We start from the raw sequence: 17,316 nt of genomic DNA on the forward strand, positions 1-17,316 counted from the left end.
CTTAAGTATATTCTACATTTAATTTGATCCTAACTTGGATGTATTCTGAAAGAAATGTGACACATGGCTTAATTTGGTTCTTTAATATTTTGTTTTATTGTATTTTCATTTTAAAATATTTTTAGTAATTCTTAATGTAGCTTACAAATATTTTCATCTTAGTAAACTTTGAGTCATTTTAATAGTAGGTATGATTCTACTCATAAATTTTAGCTTATTTCCAAATTATTGAAACTGTGTGTTATATCTAGGAGTGCCAGGAGTCTGTTGCACTTCAAACTATCTTTATGTCAAATGGGAAAAGCCTTCACTAAGTTTGCATTTCTACACAGAATTATTTTTTGGTGTAATATGAAAATTAAATGTTATGAATAAAATGAAACTGTTTTATGAGAGGGTCAGTTAATTTTACATTTCTGAAGTTTCATGCTAAGGCTGTGTTTCTTTAAAATGTTTTAGTTCAAAGAGTTAAATATAAGGGATATTGTGAATAAAAATACATGTTGTCTTTGTGTTTAATCACATACTTGTAGGAAGAATTATTAAAAAACACTGTCTCATGCTAAATTAAAACATGGCCTCTTGTCTTCCTTCCTCTTTAAGGGAATCATAATAAAAGCTATTGCTTTAGGATAGGATGCACATATTAGCTGACTAAAAGGTATATCAGGTTTTGTATGACAGATCGTCTTTCTGCAGGCAACCTATTAACTTCTTTTTCCCCTGTGTTCTTATAAAAACTTAGTGTTGGCTTTTTATGATTGATATCTGAAAAACGTCAAAACATTGATTCTCAGTTGGAAGTTCCTTGTCATAGATTAATCAAAATTGAACATCTGTGGAACAGCATTTCTTTCCCTTTTTTGTTGTTGATTTTTTTTTTTAACTCTCATGAAGGGCCCTTGGGACAGATGGCCCCTTACTGTTGGTTTGATTACCATGATCACCCACAGCTTCAGAGGAGTGCCAAGAAAAGAAATTGCTTTCTTTGTCAAGGTGTTTTCAATTCAATTCTCACCCATTAGCCCTGTTTGGTTAAGTTTGGAATTACTCTATCAGGTGATTGATGAGAGTTTTCATTTTATTATAATAGGTCTTATTTAAAAGGAGTGGAAGTAGTAAAATGATATATCTAACACGGTATGGATTATATGAGATTCTTAGAAGTTTCATTTTCATTACCTTAGTTAGAATTTGCTAATCTATGAGCAAAAAGAGCTTCCTTATTTTGAGTTGTGATGCTAATTTTAGGTTATTCTGGGGAGAAATATTTAGAACGACTAGAATTATCCATTAAGTTGTTTCTATGGTTTGCATTTCAAAAGCACCAAAATTATTTTACAGTAGTAGAAGCAGTTTGATTTTCCAGATGACTCTTTAGAATGAAGATAATCACAATGGGATCATTACATTAGATTTTATTTCTATCACTGCTTATGTACATTTTTAGGATGGTGAACAAATGGACAAATTTCCAAATTTGCTTGCTTTTAAATGTGTACATCATATAAAGCAACAAATAGAAGTGTGATCTCTATTTTTGCAACTGGTTATAAAGTAAAAGTTCTTGAAATAATGTTTTCATTTCTATAAGGTTTTTGTGCATGTAAGTCAAACTTAACATGATTATATGAAGAATTATTTTAATTCCAGATTGAGAGGATATTAATTTGAATACTATTAATATTCTTTACAAGGTTTCTTCACATACAGATTTCCAAGTATTGTTCAGAGGAAGTCTGTAAGATTTAGGCCATTGTTTTACAAAAAAAAATTTAAATACTTGTTTTGCTGAAAATATCTTCTTGTAGATAATTAAGTGTGAATGTACTTTAAACTAGTGTCCAGTGAATGACCATTAAAGTCAAAGGTAACCAACCAGAGCAAACTGGGTTTACTTGTGTGGTGCTGTACGTGCAGCGGCGTGTTTCAGAGAGGATGTCCTGCTAGAAGCCGGGATACCTGGATTCCAGTCTTGGCTTCGATAGTTACTAGCTCCAGCACCGCAGGATGAAATATAACTTTCCTAAGTCCGAGTGGTAAAAAGTACCTTTAAGGTCCTTTCTCATTCAGAAAATTCTAAGATTCTATCCATATATAATGAAACTTTTTGTGAAAATACAAAATAAACAAAAGCCTTAAATTTTTTTACATTCACAGATACACCTACTGTGCATTTACCCTTCTGTTGTTCAAATTGGAACTTAATTGCTTAAATTCTACAAAGCAAAGCATTCTAAGAAACCACAGCAAAAAATATTTCCTCACGTATCTGACATGGAAAGGTACAGACAGATGTCTGTCTTGTTTAGATATGGACTGTCAATGTGTCTGTATGTGGCGTACATAGAGGAAATGAATAGCTAGTATATCTTTATGTTCACATAACTAAAGTTCTCCATCAATTATATAGGTCCAGTGTCATAAAACACTCAATTTTGAAATAAAATTCTTTTCTTTGGGATATGGAAGTAGAATTATCCTATTAGTAGACTTACTAGCACAGAAAGGGTTTTAAAAACATTTTGGTAGTGTTTTTCTTTCTAAAAATATTTCCTGCTGTAATTGCTCTGGGTGGTGTTTCTTCTTGGCCCTGTGAAGATCTACCTATTGTCAAATAAAAAAATATGTAATAAAGAGAATTTTTAATTATTTATTGCCATATTAGAAAGAATATTTACAATCAGGAAGTATTAAATTCCTTAACATGTGACACATAATGGTAATCGTTGTGAGAGATACATGATCTGTGCTATTAGCTCTCAAAGTCTGGTGCTTAGACGAGTAGTGTCAGTATCACCTGGGAACATGTTAGAAATGCGTTTTCTCAGACCAGCCTCAGAAGTTCTGTGAGTAGGACTCAACAGTGTGGATGTGTAGACATTTCTGTTGCACGCTAAAGTTTGAGAACTGCTGAACTAGACCTTTAAAAGGATACTAAAATTCTATATTCTCATCTACATGTTAGCTTTAAAATAATTTGTACACACATCTGATTATGTTTTATCAAGATTATTTTTAGTCTGAATTTAAGATTTTTCAGCAATGAATTTGTTTTTGTTTTCACTATTGCTTGTAGTCTTAACTTTTGTAATGTTGTGCAGTCTGTAATATTGTGTTTTTTTTATTACTGCTTTGTCAGAATGAGTGATATTTTTCCATCAATGCTGTAAATCTGTGTTTTGCTGGGGTACATGCAAGGAAAAATGGCATGGTGTTGGTTCTCTGGCTTTCTGGTTTCGCCGAGGTCATTTGTGGCCCTAAATGATTGAGATACTTCCTGAAATCCTTTTTTGCAATCAGGCTGAATATAAAATTACAATGATTAGTGGGTTTGAAAACTACTTTGCAGATGTAATAAAAATTATAATTTTAACTGTAGTTATTAAACTTCGTGCTTTTCAGGCTTTTTCATATACTAGCACATGTAGAAAATGATAGTTACATAGGATACTTGGATAAGCAGATGAGACACTGTTCTTTTAAAATCAACTTAGAGAAGTGGAGAAGGAAGTTGATTCGCTATTTTTCAATACCTGCGTCTGATCACAGATGGAAAGCATTGTGTTACTCATAGGTAGAAGACCAGAAGTTAAGCTGCCTAATTTCATAATTCTACTTATGCTTCCATTTATTTATTTCATCTTATTTCTCAATCCTACAGTCTTCATATATATGTAGTATACCTTCAACTGAAAATAGCTGTTTTAAAATGTATTTGCATGTTTTGGTGGCAGAGAGCTTCCTACTAAACAAAAAAAATGAGCAACTTTTACACAAAACTCTTATTTTTGTACCACAACAGATTTACTTAGATTTATGGCTTTCTCTTCTGTTTTTCCTGTAACAATGGCACACGTCCTCCAGCTTCTGTCTAAGGCTCGTCTCACCGTCCTGACCAGGATTCCAGCCCTGGCTGTGTTCTCAGGGATCTTAGACTCTTTCTTTCTCTGGTGCTCTGCTAGCTCATCACTTCCTGTCAGCCTTTAAACATGTGCAAGTCTGTGCCCGTCTGAAATTAAAACACAACAAATCTGTCACACTTAACCTTTCTACCCACCTTTACTTTCTTCTGCCTTTTATAGCCTTTCTTAAATAAATTGCCTCCATACAGTCTCTCTTTCCTCACACTCTTTCCATAATCTTAAATCTGCATCCTTCTTCCTGCCTTTTAATTGAAGCCCATCTGACTGTGGCTGTATGTCTTTAAATACAGTTGCAGTTCTTCAGTTGTCACTTTTCAATGTTTGCAGCATTTTTGAGGATTTCTTTTAGATGCACTCTGTTCCCTTGACTTCGTGACAACACACACTCCAGCTGCATTCACCATACCTTTCTGGTGGTTCTTCCTCACCTGGTTTGTGCCATGTCTGCTTCGGTGGCTTTCCTTGCCAATCCGGCTTCATCTCTTGACGTTGTCTCCCTCTCAATCTACATTCTAGATATATTAGATTTTTTTTCAGTTTCTAAAATGTGTTCTGTTTTCTTGTAACCTCCAAGACTTCATGCATATTGGTTCTCCACTCAGTAGCATTTTCCCTTGCCCACTGTATGGCACAAATCATCATTTTCTTATCTAACCTGAGTGTCAATTTTCCTGTCCTTTCCTTCTGAAGTCCTGTAGTGGCTCTCTAAATTAGGTTAGATTTCCTTATTATGTGCTCCTGCAGCATCCTATGCAGTTAGTACCATAAAATTTTACTGTATTATATGTTTTGATGCTCCTCTTTTCTATGAGTGGTAAGGACTCTGCTTTGTTCACCATTGTATCCCTACAGGTGAAAGAACAAAAATCACACATTTTCTTTAATGATTTCTGCTCATTTATGTTTGGAAGACCTCATTCCTTCATTAGTCATGTTTTTTGACGTTATTAAGCCAGTGACTTTTCAAGTTGAGTTGAAGTGTTTCTACCTGATAACCGTGCCTGAGACAAAGCTCTGAACAACTAGGTTTCCTCCATGGGTGTCGTAGGTCAGTGCCCGGCAGGGACTTTTCCCGTTTCTTTAGTACCGCATAGCTTTTTCAATGAAATAAATTGAACTTAAGTTAAATGTGCCACAAAAATGTATGAATTATTGGAAATTATTTAAAGTAAGTATTCTTTACATCTCAATTAAGAAAGCTCCAGGCTCTGACATTAGCTAGCTGTATGGCTAAGACAAACTCCTCATTGTTTTGACTTTAATTTCCTCACACTAAAGTTCTGATTCTACAATGTAGGTAAATCAAGTACAGAAAGCTATAATCATGCAAAACACTAATAGGATACATTCTACCTTTTCAAAAGTAGTCTCTGATTTGCAATTTTACAAATGTGTGATTTTAAAGATATTGTATATTTCATCATTGAATTCTACAGAATTAAATAAATATTATTCACTTATGAAAATTACAAACTTCTTCCTGCATAATTTTATAGTGAAGTAGAATCACATTAGTATTCTAAGTAATTTTAACTTTTGTTTTTAATTAAGGGCCAGAAAATGTGAAATATCTGATTGGGAAAGAAAAGAATATACTGCTGAATTTATCTTACTTTACATTTTAAAAAACCCTTAATGGATTTGGAATCTTTGTGATGGTGGCACACAAATCATACTTTAAATATTCACCTTCCAAATTTACTAATTTAATAAAAATTTGTATTTTTTTTACTACACTGTAACATTTCTTATTAAAATAAGAAATATTTATGTCAAAATGAAGTTATATATTTTTATCGTTACTTGGTTTCTAGATTGTTGGCGGCAAAGTTTTTTTTTAAATTAAGATATGGAGTCTCTTTTGAATTACTAGTAGACGTTAGCAAGAAGGAAACGCAGTGTGTATCAGTCATCACTGGCAGCGATTATTCCCACCAGCGGTTCTCATCCTTTCACTCATAAAATCAGCATAAAATTGACCTAATATTGCCAGATCAGATTGAGTATCTGGAAAGTAATCCTCAGGGAACAGAAAATTCGGTCTTTGTGCATAAAGTTGTAGAATCGGATTATTTTTTTCAGAGCTCTTTTGTTTCTTCCTTTGCAGTACTTCTGAAAAGTTGCCACAAAGATGCATCAGATGTGCTCTAAATCTAATCACATAGGCAGGAACCAAGTTAATCCATCTCAAAATATGGATGCACATGATTATAATAAAGTTTTGAGTGCTGAAGGATAAAATTCATTTAATGAGAAGAAAAGGATATTTTCCACTTTGTGATGAAACCAGTAGATGCTATTTTCATGTATTTACTTGTTTTCCCTCTGTGGAAAAGCAGAGTGTACAGAAAAAACTGGTGGAGTAAGAGATGAGGAAAAGCGAGACAGGAAAACACACTTAGGTAAATGCTGCAAACAGTACAGGCAGACGGTAAGGGCTGCACAGCAACGTGTAAGAAACTTGTCACAAACATTTTCTCAAATGAGAACTACAAAGTTGAGTTGTTTAGAAGGGTTGTTTGAAATATTCACAGTGAAACCTCTTAATTCCATTGTTTATGAGAACATTATGTAACATTTCTGCATTATGATTTGTTTATGTGGCTATTAGTTATTGTAGTAATTTATCAAGGTAGTAACTTTTGTTTCCTATTTGATGGAGATTCCATCATATACTTTTGTCTTATGAGATTTAGATCTTAGCATCTACCATTTTGCTAAAATTGCCACATATGTATATTTTTTCCAACTGGGAATATAGTTATCCACAGGACATTAATGTTTGAGTATTTTATGGTGATGAATAATGCATTTCAAATTTATTTTAGAAATGGAAACATTTTGTTTTACATGAGGACATAATCATTTAATATTACCTTTATAAGTTTGTAATACATTATTTTCATATAAGATGTTTTAAATGATTTATTTATGTTAACTTATATGGGAACTTTTTACTCCTTAATAAGTAAAAAGTTTAATTCTAGAAAGCATGCTTTTTTTTAAGTTAAAATATTTGAAAAATATTCTGTTAAATAAAAACACAGGAGGAAGTAGCTCATGCTAAAAATGTTGCTAGACATTTATTAAAGTTTGGAATTAAAACTTTTGAAATTATACATCCTTAAATAATATTTCTTAAAAAGCAATATGGAGTAGTAGAAATAAACTGTAGATTTCCATTGGTTGAGTACCTGGAGTGTGGATCTTTGGTCCACCAGGGCCTTTTCCTTGGAGTGGAGTTCGAACCCTGTCATATAGGTTGTACTTGTTGTTCATATTTTATCTTGGGCTTTCAAAGGTTTTTGTCAGAAGTAATAATCTATTATTAAACACTATCCTTTTAAGAGACATTTAAAGTATTCAGAAGTTTTTGACAAAATCAAAAAATAAGTGTATGACCAACATATTTATTAGTGATTATTACAACTAAAACTTCACTTTCTTATGCTAAACAGAAGAGAAGTATTGTGAGAAATAAAGAAAACAAAAAGCTGATGTGAATATTTATAAAGCAATATTGATTTATATAAATTACCAAATTACTAGCTATATTAGAAAAATTTCTCTGAACTGTCCTGCAAATACCAACTGTATTTTAAATAAGCTGCCTTATACCTGCCTGCCAACTCACCTATTACTGCAAAGTCTAGGACTCTTAAAGCCAATATGAAGCAAACATTATTACAATTTTTGTAAATTTTTATTGGGGATTTTAAATGGAAATTTAAGCTGTATATTTTAGACTAGTCCCTGAGGGCTATAATGTATGTGATTACATGTTTACCACATTTAAAATTTTCTTTTCAAATTAAAACCAATATTTTTGTAGGCATAGTTAAAATTGAAAATTCAAAGTTCAGAATCTTTATGACATGTAAATAAAAAAGTGAGTTGCTAAAAGAAATACAGTAATGGTTTTTGATGGCCTAAGTTACTAATTTCATTTGTTGTATTCCAAAGGTCATTAAAACCCTTAAAAGTTCAACATATTTAACTCAATCAAGGAAAAGAAGTGAACCTCATCAACTGTAAATGTCTCAAGAGAAATTTAAAAATTATAATTAAAGTAGCTTTGACAATTTTAAGAGTATTTAACCAGGACTGTTGCTTTAAATGTGTTCTTTTGCCTCTGTTTAAGGATGTGTGTCAATTATTTACAGATCCTGTGGTTTTGTGGAAATTCCCAGAGGACTTTGGAGACCAGGTTGGAACCACATAATTTTTTGTAAAAAATTTAAAATTGAAATATTACAATTACTCCTACTCTTGCTGCTGCTGCAGCTGCTACTACACTACACATAAGTAGCTATAATTATTTTCTCTTGATCAACTGTGAGGAAAAATCTTTGTCAGGTAATTCTAACATTTCTGTCAACTTGATGTTGGAATCTATTGATTATCTTTTTTCTTTCATTTTGAGATCTTCCTAGTTCTTGGTATAATAAGGGATTTTCAACTGAAACGTGGACATTTTTGTATTACATTACAAGACTTGGATCTTTTTTAGCTCTTTTAATTGGCTTCCTTTCTTGGGTACTACCTCATCACCAGCAGGTGGGGGTAGAAGTCCAGATTCCTCACTCGGCCTCCACTGACAGGTGAGAGGGATTCTTGTTACTGCTGGGTGGGGATGAACATGTTCTAGTGCCCTTCCCCGTGGTCTCCCCTGACACAGTAGCAGGGGCAGAAGAGCTCACTACCCAGTCAGCAGAAAGCCCCAGCACCCTACTTGGTCTTCTCTGACACCCCCTCTGTGGGGGTGTTGGTGTGCCTTGTTAGCCTTGCCAGGGTGGAAGTTTAGGCTCCCCATTTGGCCTTTACTGGTGTGGGCCATAGTTTTTGCTGTGATGCTTGGGTAGAGGAGAGTGGTTATTGTGTAAGAGTTTTCTCTCTTGTTCAGCTGCCCCTTTCCTGGTCCTGTAGCTTCTAGAGAGAGCAGGCTTTTGTTGGGACTTTTTTCATCTGTACCCATTGGCATTTCTCGGTTACCAGCTTGTTCTCCTTCAAGTCTGAGATATATGAGGCAAAAGGAAAACCCAGGGAACTCACCACCATAGCATCCCTCAGGCTGTGAAGTCCCTGGCCCGTCTGCCTTTTTCTCTCTCCCATGCAGCGTCATCTTTTTATGTATATGTGCAATCCGCCACATCTCTTACGCTCTCTTTCACATGTTCTGTCTTCAACTCTCTATAATATATAAACACACACACATATATAGTATCTAGGGTTTTTAGTTGTACTTAATGAGTGAAACAGGGAAAACTACTTATCCATCGTCCTGGAAGCAGAAGTCCACCTTGGCTTTAAGGGTAGTTTTTGTACATCAAATGGTACATTAGGTTGTTTTCATGCCCCCCATCCCCCAGCCTGTGCATATAGGACCCCATTGCTTCTGACCTTTGGAGTCTAGACACCGAGTTTCTTTGTGGGGAATTTTTCCTTTTTTTTTTTTAATTGCTTTTACAGCCTTTGTCTTTGGTCTGCAGTTTCACAATTACGTATTTATGTATGGATTCTTATTTATTCACATGATTCAATGTTATTTTTTATTCTAACAATCCTTTAATTTTCCTTCTATAAAATTTTCACCCATTAATTCTTTTAATGTTGTCTCTCTACCCCCATTCTCCTATTTCTTCTTTTAATTCCAAAATGCCTTTTAGACCCTTTCCTTCAATCCTCCCCATCTCTTAAGTTCTCTATCATATGTTCTATCTTGAACTCTCTATACTGGTGCCTGGTAATTTCCTCCAGTTTCTATTCTAATTCACTACTTCTCTCTTCAGTCTTGCCCACTTTGCTTTCTAACATATCCATTGAGTAATTTTAATTACTGTAATTTTTATTTGTAGATATTCTAGATTCTATTAATAGAAATCTATTAATTCTTTCAAGACATCCTATTCTTTTTTTTTTAGGATTCACTTCCTTTTTTATGGTATTGATCATATTGAAGATACTTTATCAGGTTGTTCTTTTTTGTGTGTTTTGCTTTGTTTTGAGACAAGGTCTTTGTCTCCCAAGCTGAAGTGTGGTGCCACTATCGTAGCTCACTGCATCCCCAAACTTCTGGTCTCGAGCAGTCCTCCTGCCTCAGGCTCCCCAGTAGCTGGGTCTACAGGTGCGAGTCTACAAGTGTGCACCACTGTGCCTAGCTAATTTTTTTTATTTTTTGTAGAACAAGGTCTTGCTGTGTTGCCCAGGCTGGTCTCAAACTCCCGGCCTCAAGCGACCCTCCTGCCTCAGCCTCTGAAATTGCTGGCATTACAGGTGTGAACCAGCACACCCAGCCTATCGAGTTGTTCTTTTATTGAAATCTTGAAGGACTAAAGTATAGTCTGGCTGATTCACTCCTGGTGGCTTGTTTCCTTGAGTGTTTTGTGGTCTTACGTTTATTTTTGAAGCAGCGGTGCGTGTGGGGATTGTGTGTGTTGGGTGAGGATATGTCCTTCCAGAGTGATCTGCGTTTGCTTCTTCTGGGCATCTCAGTGATACTCCTTTCTAGAGCCACCTTTATTTTTGCTAATTTCCTAACTTGGGGGTTCATTGTCCACATGGTTATTTAAATTTGAATCCCAAGCCTACTTGTGGTACCAGCCCATAATTAATTTTCAAAGGGGAATGTTTATCCCATTCTGCTGAGAGAGCAGGCAGAGTCAGGGAAGATTCCTTGCCTGCCTGAGCTAGTGAGTGTGCTTTTGTTTTTCATCTCACCCTTTCACTTCTGGCCTAACCCTGAAGAAAACTCAGATTCAGTTCCGTACTCTCTCTGTCACGTGGACACCAGCTCTTGTCCCATCCCAAACAGACACTAAAGCCAATCTCAGTCTAGCAGCCCCCCACCCAAGGCCCTCATTGCTTTTTTCAGTTTCTTCTCTGTTCTAAGCGTCTGAAGATTTCCTAAAAGCTCAGCTATGCATTTTTAAAGTATGATATACTTTATCTAGCATTTTTATGTATTAATATTTGATCCCAAAAGGTTTTCAAACCAAAAGATATTATATTTACTCTAAATAATTATCTTTTTGTTTGCTTATTAGTTTTTATTTTTAATTATTATGGATATATAATAAGCAGTTGCACATATTTATGGGATACATGTGATATTTTGATACAAACATATAATGTGTAACATTTGAGCTACAACTGCAGTCTCCATCCCCTGGGCCATGGACTGGTACTGGAATGTGGCCTGTCACTAACCAGGCTACACAGCAGGAGGTGATTGGCTGGAGGAAGAGCCAGCAAAGCTCCATCTGTATTTGCAGCAGCCAACCATCACTGCCCAGTGCCCGCATCACCGCCTGAGCTCCATGACATATTTGTAAATATGGTAATTATATATCTTTTGTCCAGCAAGGTACAGTTCAATAGATATATTACCCTTTGGCTAGTTGAGACTATGATGCAAGCTGGATAGTAATAATAATAGAGTATATTTAAGCAAAATTACCATAGCAGAAAATGATGATTTTTTTTTATGAGAGAGTCTTGCTCTGTCACCCAGGCTAGAGTGCTGTAGCATCAGCCTAGCTCACAGCAACCTCAAACTCCTGGGCTTAAGAAATCTCCTGCCTCAGCCTCCCAGGAAGCTGGGACTACAGGCTTACACCAGGACACTTGGCTTATTTTTTCTATTTTTAGTAGAGATGGGGTCTCACTCTTGCTCAGGCTGGTCTCCAACTCTTGAGCTCAAGTGATCCTCCCACCTCAGCCTCCCAGAGTGCTAGGATTACAGGCATGAGCCACCACACCTGGCCTGGAACAAATATTTCTTAAAGTCCATGCTTAGCTATATGAATAGTTTAAGTTCCAGGATTACACGGATTTGTGAAATTCATTTTTCTGTGTACCTATGTACAGAAACATTTGAATCTTTAAACTGTGTTATACATTGTTCTTTTTCTCTCTTAAGACATGCTATTGCCTACATGTTGCCAGCTTCTTGACCTGGTTTTCTTCTTCTCTTTACAACTTATACAATGTATTGGGCTTTATTTCTTAAATAGAAGAGGGTCTTGAACAAAACTCAGAAATTCCAATATTTGGGCTGGGCACAGTGCCTCACGCCTGTAATCCTAACACTCTGGGAGGCTGAGGCGGGAGGATCGCTTGAGGTCAGGAGTTCGAGACCAGCCTGAGCAAGAGCTAAAACCCCATCTATACTAAAAATAGAAAGAAATTATCTGGACAGCTAAAAATATATATATAGAAAAAAATTAGCCAGGCATGGTGGCACATGCCTGTAGTCCCAGCTACTCAGGAGGCTGAGGCAGGAGGGTCGCTTAAGCCCAGGAGTTTGAGGTTGCTGTGACCTAGGCTGACACCACGGCACTCACTCTAGCTGGGCAACAGAGCGAGACTCTGTCTCAAAAAAAAAAAAAAAAAGAAATTCCAATATTCTTGTTAGTCTGACGAGCTTGACCATTTTCCCTTCAATTTCTTGGGTTGTAAAAGTACTCAATGAAAATGATTAAGCCTGGCATGCATTATTTATTTGTTTGTTTATTTTTATTATGGCAAAATATAGGTAAAATAAAATATACATTTTATGTGTACAGTTCATTGGCATTAAGTACAGTCACATTGTTGTACAGATGTCACCACCATCCACCTCTAGAGCTTTTTCATCTTCCAAACTGCTGCTCATCCCCATTAGGCAGCAGTTTTCCACTCTCCCTCCTCCTGCTCCTGTCAACCACAGTTCTTCTTTGTGTCTCTGTGAGTTTGACTCTCATTTAAGTATTTGTCCTTTTGTGACTGGCTTATTTCACTTAGCACAGTGTCTTCAGGGTTCATCCATGTTGTAGCATGTGTCAGAATTTCTTTCCTTTTTAGGGCTGAATAATACTCTGTTGTGTGGATATACCACATTTTGTTTATCCATTCATCCTGCTGACATAATCCTAACAGCACTATTCTTTGAGTTCAATTGCCTGTAACCATCTGAATATCATGAGAAGTTGAATAGGGTTCACCTCTGAGTGATGATGAATATAGTTCTTAAGAAACAGGCAGGGCTCAGTGGCTTATGCCTGAAATCTCAGCACTTTGGGAGGCCAAGGCAGGAGGATTGCTTGAGGTCAGGAGTTCAAGAACAGCCTGAACATCATAGCAAGAGCCCACCCCCATCCCCTACAAAAAATAAAAAAAATATTAGCCAGGTGTGATGGCATGCACCTGTAATCCCAGCTTCTTAGGAGGCTGAGGCAGAAGGATCACTTGAACCCAGGAATTTGAGGTTGCAGTGAACCCACTGCATTCTAGCCTGGGCAGCAGAGCCAGACACTGTCCCAGAGTGACAGGGCTGGGCCAAATGTCAGGAAAGAAACAGACTATTGGAGCTTAATGTGGGGAGGGAAGGTAGCCAAGGTTAGGGAGTGTTTGATCTGGAAAAGGAGGAGCGAACAAGGGAGCCAGGACTACGGAGCAGGATGTTCCAGGCCACACAACGAGCTGGGCAGCAGTGGGGCTTGGTGGTGGTGAGTCAGGATCGTGGGTGAGGGCTGGGCTCGGCAGTGGAGTGAAAGGGAGAGGGAGTTGGTGTTCTCCTAAACACTTCGGTTACTGTGCTAAGCAGAACGCAAGTTCTTTGCTAACCAGAAAAAGTGAAGTGACTCACCAAGGAAGGTTAAGTCTCCGGTGGCCTGGCACAGTGGGCGGGGGGACAGCCTGAGCACAGGGCTGGCTTTGAGGACTTGGGCTGCCCTGGAGAAGGACTAAGGCCCGCGAGGCAGCGGGGTAGCTGCCAGGCGACCGCAGCGTGGGGGCAGAGGCCTGGCGGTGGTTGGGTGCGGAGGGTGCAGGTGACAGGGGAAGGCGTGCCTGGAGCAGGATGTGTGGGGTGTGAGGGATGGGACTTGGCCGGAGATCGAACGTGGAGGTGGACAAAAAGGAGTCGAGGATAAACGTGGGGGTGATTTGCTGTGGAGCCTGGGCGGGGAGTGATGCCCCTTCCTAGGCCAGCATGGGCCTGGAGGGAGGGACCAAAAGGAATTCTGTCTTGTAAATGTGAAGTCTGCCGTGTTTATCAGGCAGTCTCATGGCCGTGTGGGGGCATCAGTGGGGTCTTAGTGAAGCAGTCTGAGCTGGAGACAAAATTGGAGTCGAATGTCACCAGGAAAGAGAGGCCAGGACCCACGCAGTGGAGCTGCAGTCCCCACAGGGCAGATTGAGAGGGTCCGGCGCTGGGGTGGCGGTGGCCGGCAGGTGCGAGACCCGGAGATGGCGAGCCGCAAAGGCGGGGTGGACGAGGACAGGAGTGCCCACTAGTTTTGGGCACACCGAGCTGGGGGACCTCGGCAGGCTGCTGCGGAGAGTGTCAGAGACGGACCCAGGGCGGGCGCAGCAGAGAAGGCGGCGGAGGCAGGGCTGAGGACTGCGGGCGGCCGGAGGGAGAGTCGGCGACAGGACCGCCAGCATGTTTTTGGTTGGTGTTTTAGGATGGTAGGTGGCAGGGCCACCTCTATTTTGCTGATAGGAAAAAGATACAGCAAAGGGGGAGAGATGGGTAATGCGGGGAGAAAGCGTGTTACTGAGAGAGAACAGTCCCGCGAGTGTGCGCAGGGCACGGGGCCGGGGCTCGGTCTCCTGTCTGGTGATGGGCAGCGGTGACCGTGGATCCTGGCCGGGAGACGAGGCGGTTCCCATCTGAGGACATCCCTGTTCCCTAGAAGAGGCGGAGGGGACTCTGGGGAGCCCGCCTGGGCTTGGCGGTGGCTCTTCTGCCTGCAGACGCCTCGCCCTCCTCAGGAGTCTCAGGGCGAGGTCCACTCGTGGCTGCTTCGGCCCTGAGAGAGCGTCCTCCTGTCCCAGGCCGGCCTCCCCACCTCCTGTCGTTCCTGTGACCTGGTTTCAGACAGCACAGCTCCCCACACGTGTGTTCAGTGTCTTTCAAACGTTTCTATATTAGAACAATGTCTGCCCTGTGTTGTGGTTCACAAAGCAAACATGGGTGTTTTTGTGGGAAGATGGTATTTAGTAGTGAGGGTCTCAGCTGGTTGGAAGTAAAGCCAGTGTCACTCTTCCAGGTCCGTGACAAGAAATTACTACAGAGGCGCAGCCGGGGCGCTCCTTGTCTGCGACATCACCAGGTGATGCCAGCTCCCAGGGTAGAGGAGGCCGCCCAGCACCGCGTCTGCAGCCCGGCCCTGGCAAGGCACCCTGTGTGCCGTGTGTGCCGTGTGCTGTGGGTGCCCGGGCAGGCAGTGAGGCTGTCACCCAGGTGTCCGGGGCAGGCAGTGCGGCCGTCACCCAGGTGCCCGGGGCAGGCGGTGCGGCCGTCACCCAGGTGCCCGGGGCAGGTGGTGTGGCTGTCACCCAGGTGCCGGGGAAGGCGGTGCGGCCATCACCCAGGAAGCCCCTTACTTCCATCTGGATCTGAGAGGTCTTGGAACGAGCCCCCACCACTACTTTACCACGTAGAGAAACATGTTTACAAGGTTTTAGGTAGATAAAGCAATTCTTCATGTTTCATTACATTTCTTAACATGATGCCTGGACACTTTCCTCAAGGTTCACGAAGCTTTCTGTGTGGTGAGTTCTTAGAAGTGAGTTACTCTGGGTGGAGATTGCCTGGGTTCCAGTCCTGGTCCTGTTACCAGCTGGTAACAGGTGCTTCAGCCGCCTGGACCTTGGTTCCCTGGTCCATAGATGAAGGTGATAATAATCATGTCATCCTCGTGAGGTTATTGGAGGTTTAAATTAAGTTAACGTGAAACATTTATATTGTAGCTATTAGCTACCTATGGCAATTTAAATGAAATTAAATAAAGTAAAAAATTTAGTTCCTCAGTTGCACTGGCCACGTTTCAAGTGCTCAGGGTCCACGTGTGGCTGGTGCCTGCTGTGTTGGACAGGGCAGGTTAGAGAACATTCCTGCCCTGAAGAAATTCCGTCAGATAACCCTGACCTCAGTGTTTGCCAGCACAGACCTAGAAAGGTGTCGTCTAAACGGTATCATCAGGGGTTCCTTCCAGGTGGGAACCAGTTCAGTGGGGAGACATCACCCAGCTGCTTCCCTGCTCCAGGCCGTGTCCTCGGAGCTGGGTGCTCTGCGGGAAGGCAGGCAGCTCCCGGCCCAGCCCGCGCTGCGCTTGCCCGGTGAGAGGCTCAGCTTGCCAAAGTGTGAAGTCATCAATCAGGGTATCAAAGTGTCATGGTCAGAAATTTGTCCTTAGACACATGAGAGCTGGAAACAGCAGGTTTGAGAGTGGGTCCTGGAGTCAGCAAGGTCCTGGCTTTACCACTGGCTGCTGTGTGACTTTAGGCAACTTAATTAATCTCTCTGGGCCTCAGGTTTCTCACGGAAAAGGGGGGGAAATAGCAGTCCATCACAGAGTCCTTATAAAGCATCAGTGTGATAAATTCCTACAAAACAACCCTGCCAGCACGTTGCAGGGTTGACTCGGTGGCAGCCATCAGCTGTCATCTTGCTCACCAGTCAATGTCTGGACTGTGCCTGGCACATACTAAGAGCTCAACAGATATTCATAAAAAAAAAGGAAGGAAATTCTGTTTCCTTTTGCTTGAGCAAACAAAAAACAACAAACTCTCTGGCTTATTGTCTCATTTTTCTGGAAACAAAATGAAAGAGACCCTGGGAGTGTGTCATGTACTTGGTGCATTCAGGTTATGTGAGTTACCTTAAAGGTGTTGTTGCCATTACCTCAAAACGTTGAAAAGCAGTGTGAGTAGTGAGAATGACTAGAAAGAGTTGCTAGCTTTATAAAATGCATGTATTATTTTCACAATCTTATATTACGCAGCCGAGAAACCTACAATGCGCTTACTAATTGGTTAACAGATGCCAGAACGCTAGCGAGTCAGAACATTGTGATCATCCTCTGTGGAAACAAGAAGGACCTGGATGCAGATCGCGAAGTTACGTTCATAGAAGCCTCCAGATTTGCTCAAGAAAATGGCAAGTGACCTTTTATCTCTTACTGTTTTTCAAATGACAAATTTGGGGGGTAACAACATTTCTTTGAGTTTAAAACATCTATTGGAGTTTCAAGGTTATATTTAGGAAATGTAGAATTTGAGATTGTTTTTACTATAAATTTAGACTTATTTAGTGTATTTTCAGTATATTGCATTCTGCCTACAAAAGTTACTATGATGATAAAAGCAAATCTATTAACATTCATATGACTTTTTAGTATTAGATCTTTGAATATTAGAGATCTTGGGTTAAAGTGAAATTTATTTATTTATATATATGCGGGGGGGGGCAATGGACACACACACACACACACACACACACACACACACACACACACACACACACACACACACACACACACACACACACACACACACACACACGTGTCTCTCTCTGTTGCCCAGGCTGGAGTGCAGTGGCGTAATCATAGCTCACTACAACCTC

General features: G+C 39.9%; 1 long non-coding RNA gene across 7 annotated transcripts in view; it reads left to right on the forward strand.

Annotated features, from left to right (window-relative positions):
• LOC123629788 overlaps nt 1–16,849 on the forward strand; it is a 32,948-nt gene extending 16,099 nt beyond the window's left edge. For 5 of the 7 annotated variants that reach the window (XR_006732251.1, XR_006732250.1, XR_006732252.1 and 2 more), the window contains 2 exons: nt 8,090–8,133; nt 16,735–16,849. This is a non-coding gene — a long non-coding RNA (uncharacterized LOC123629788). Of the gene's footprint in view, nt 1–8,089; nt 8,134–16,696 lie in introns of all 7 variants that reach the window. The other 2 variants (XR_006732247.1, XR_006732248.1) reach the window with 2 other exon arrangements.
• The last annotated feature ends 467 nt before the right edge of the window (nt 16,850–17,316 follow it).

The sequence above is a fragment of the Lemur catta genome, unplaced genomic scaffold (assembly GCF_020740605.2).
Source record: "Lemur catta isolate mLemCat1 unplaced genomic scaffold, mLemCat1.pri scaffold_43_ctg1, whole genome shotgun sequence".
Taxonomy (NCBI): domain Eukaryota; kingdom Metazoa; phylum Chordata; class Mammalia; order Primates; family Lemuridae; genus Lemur; species Lemur catta.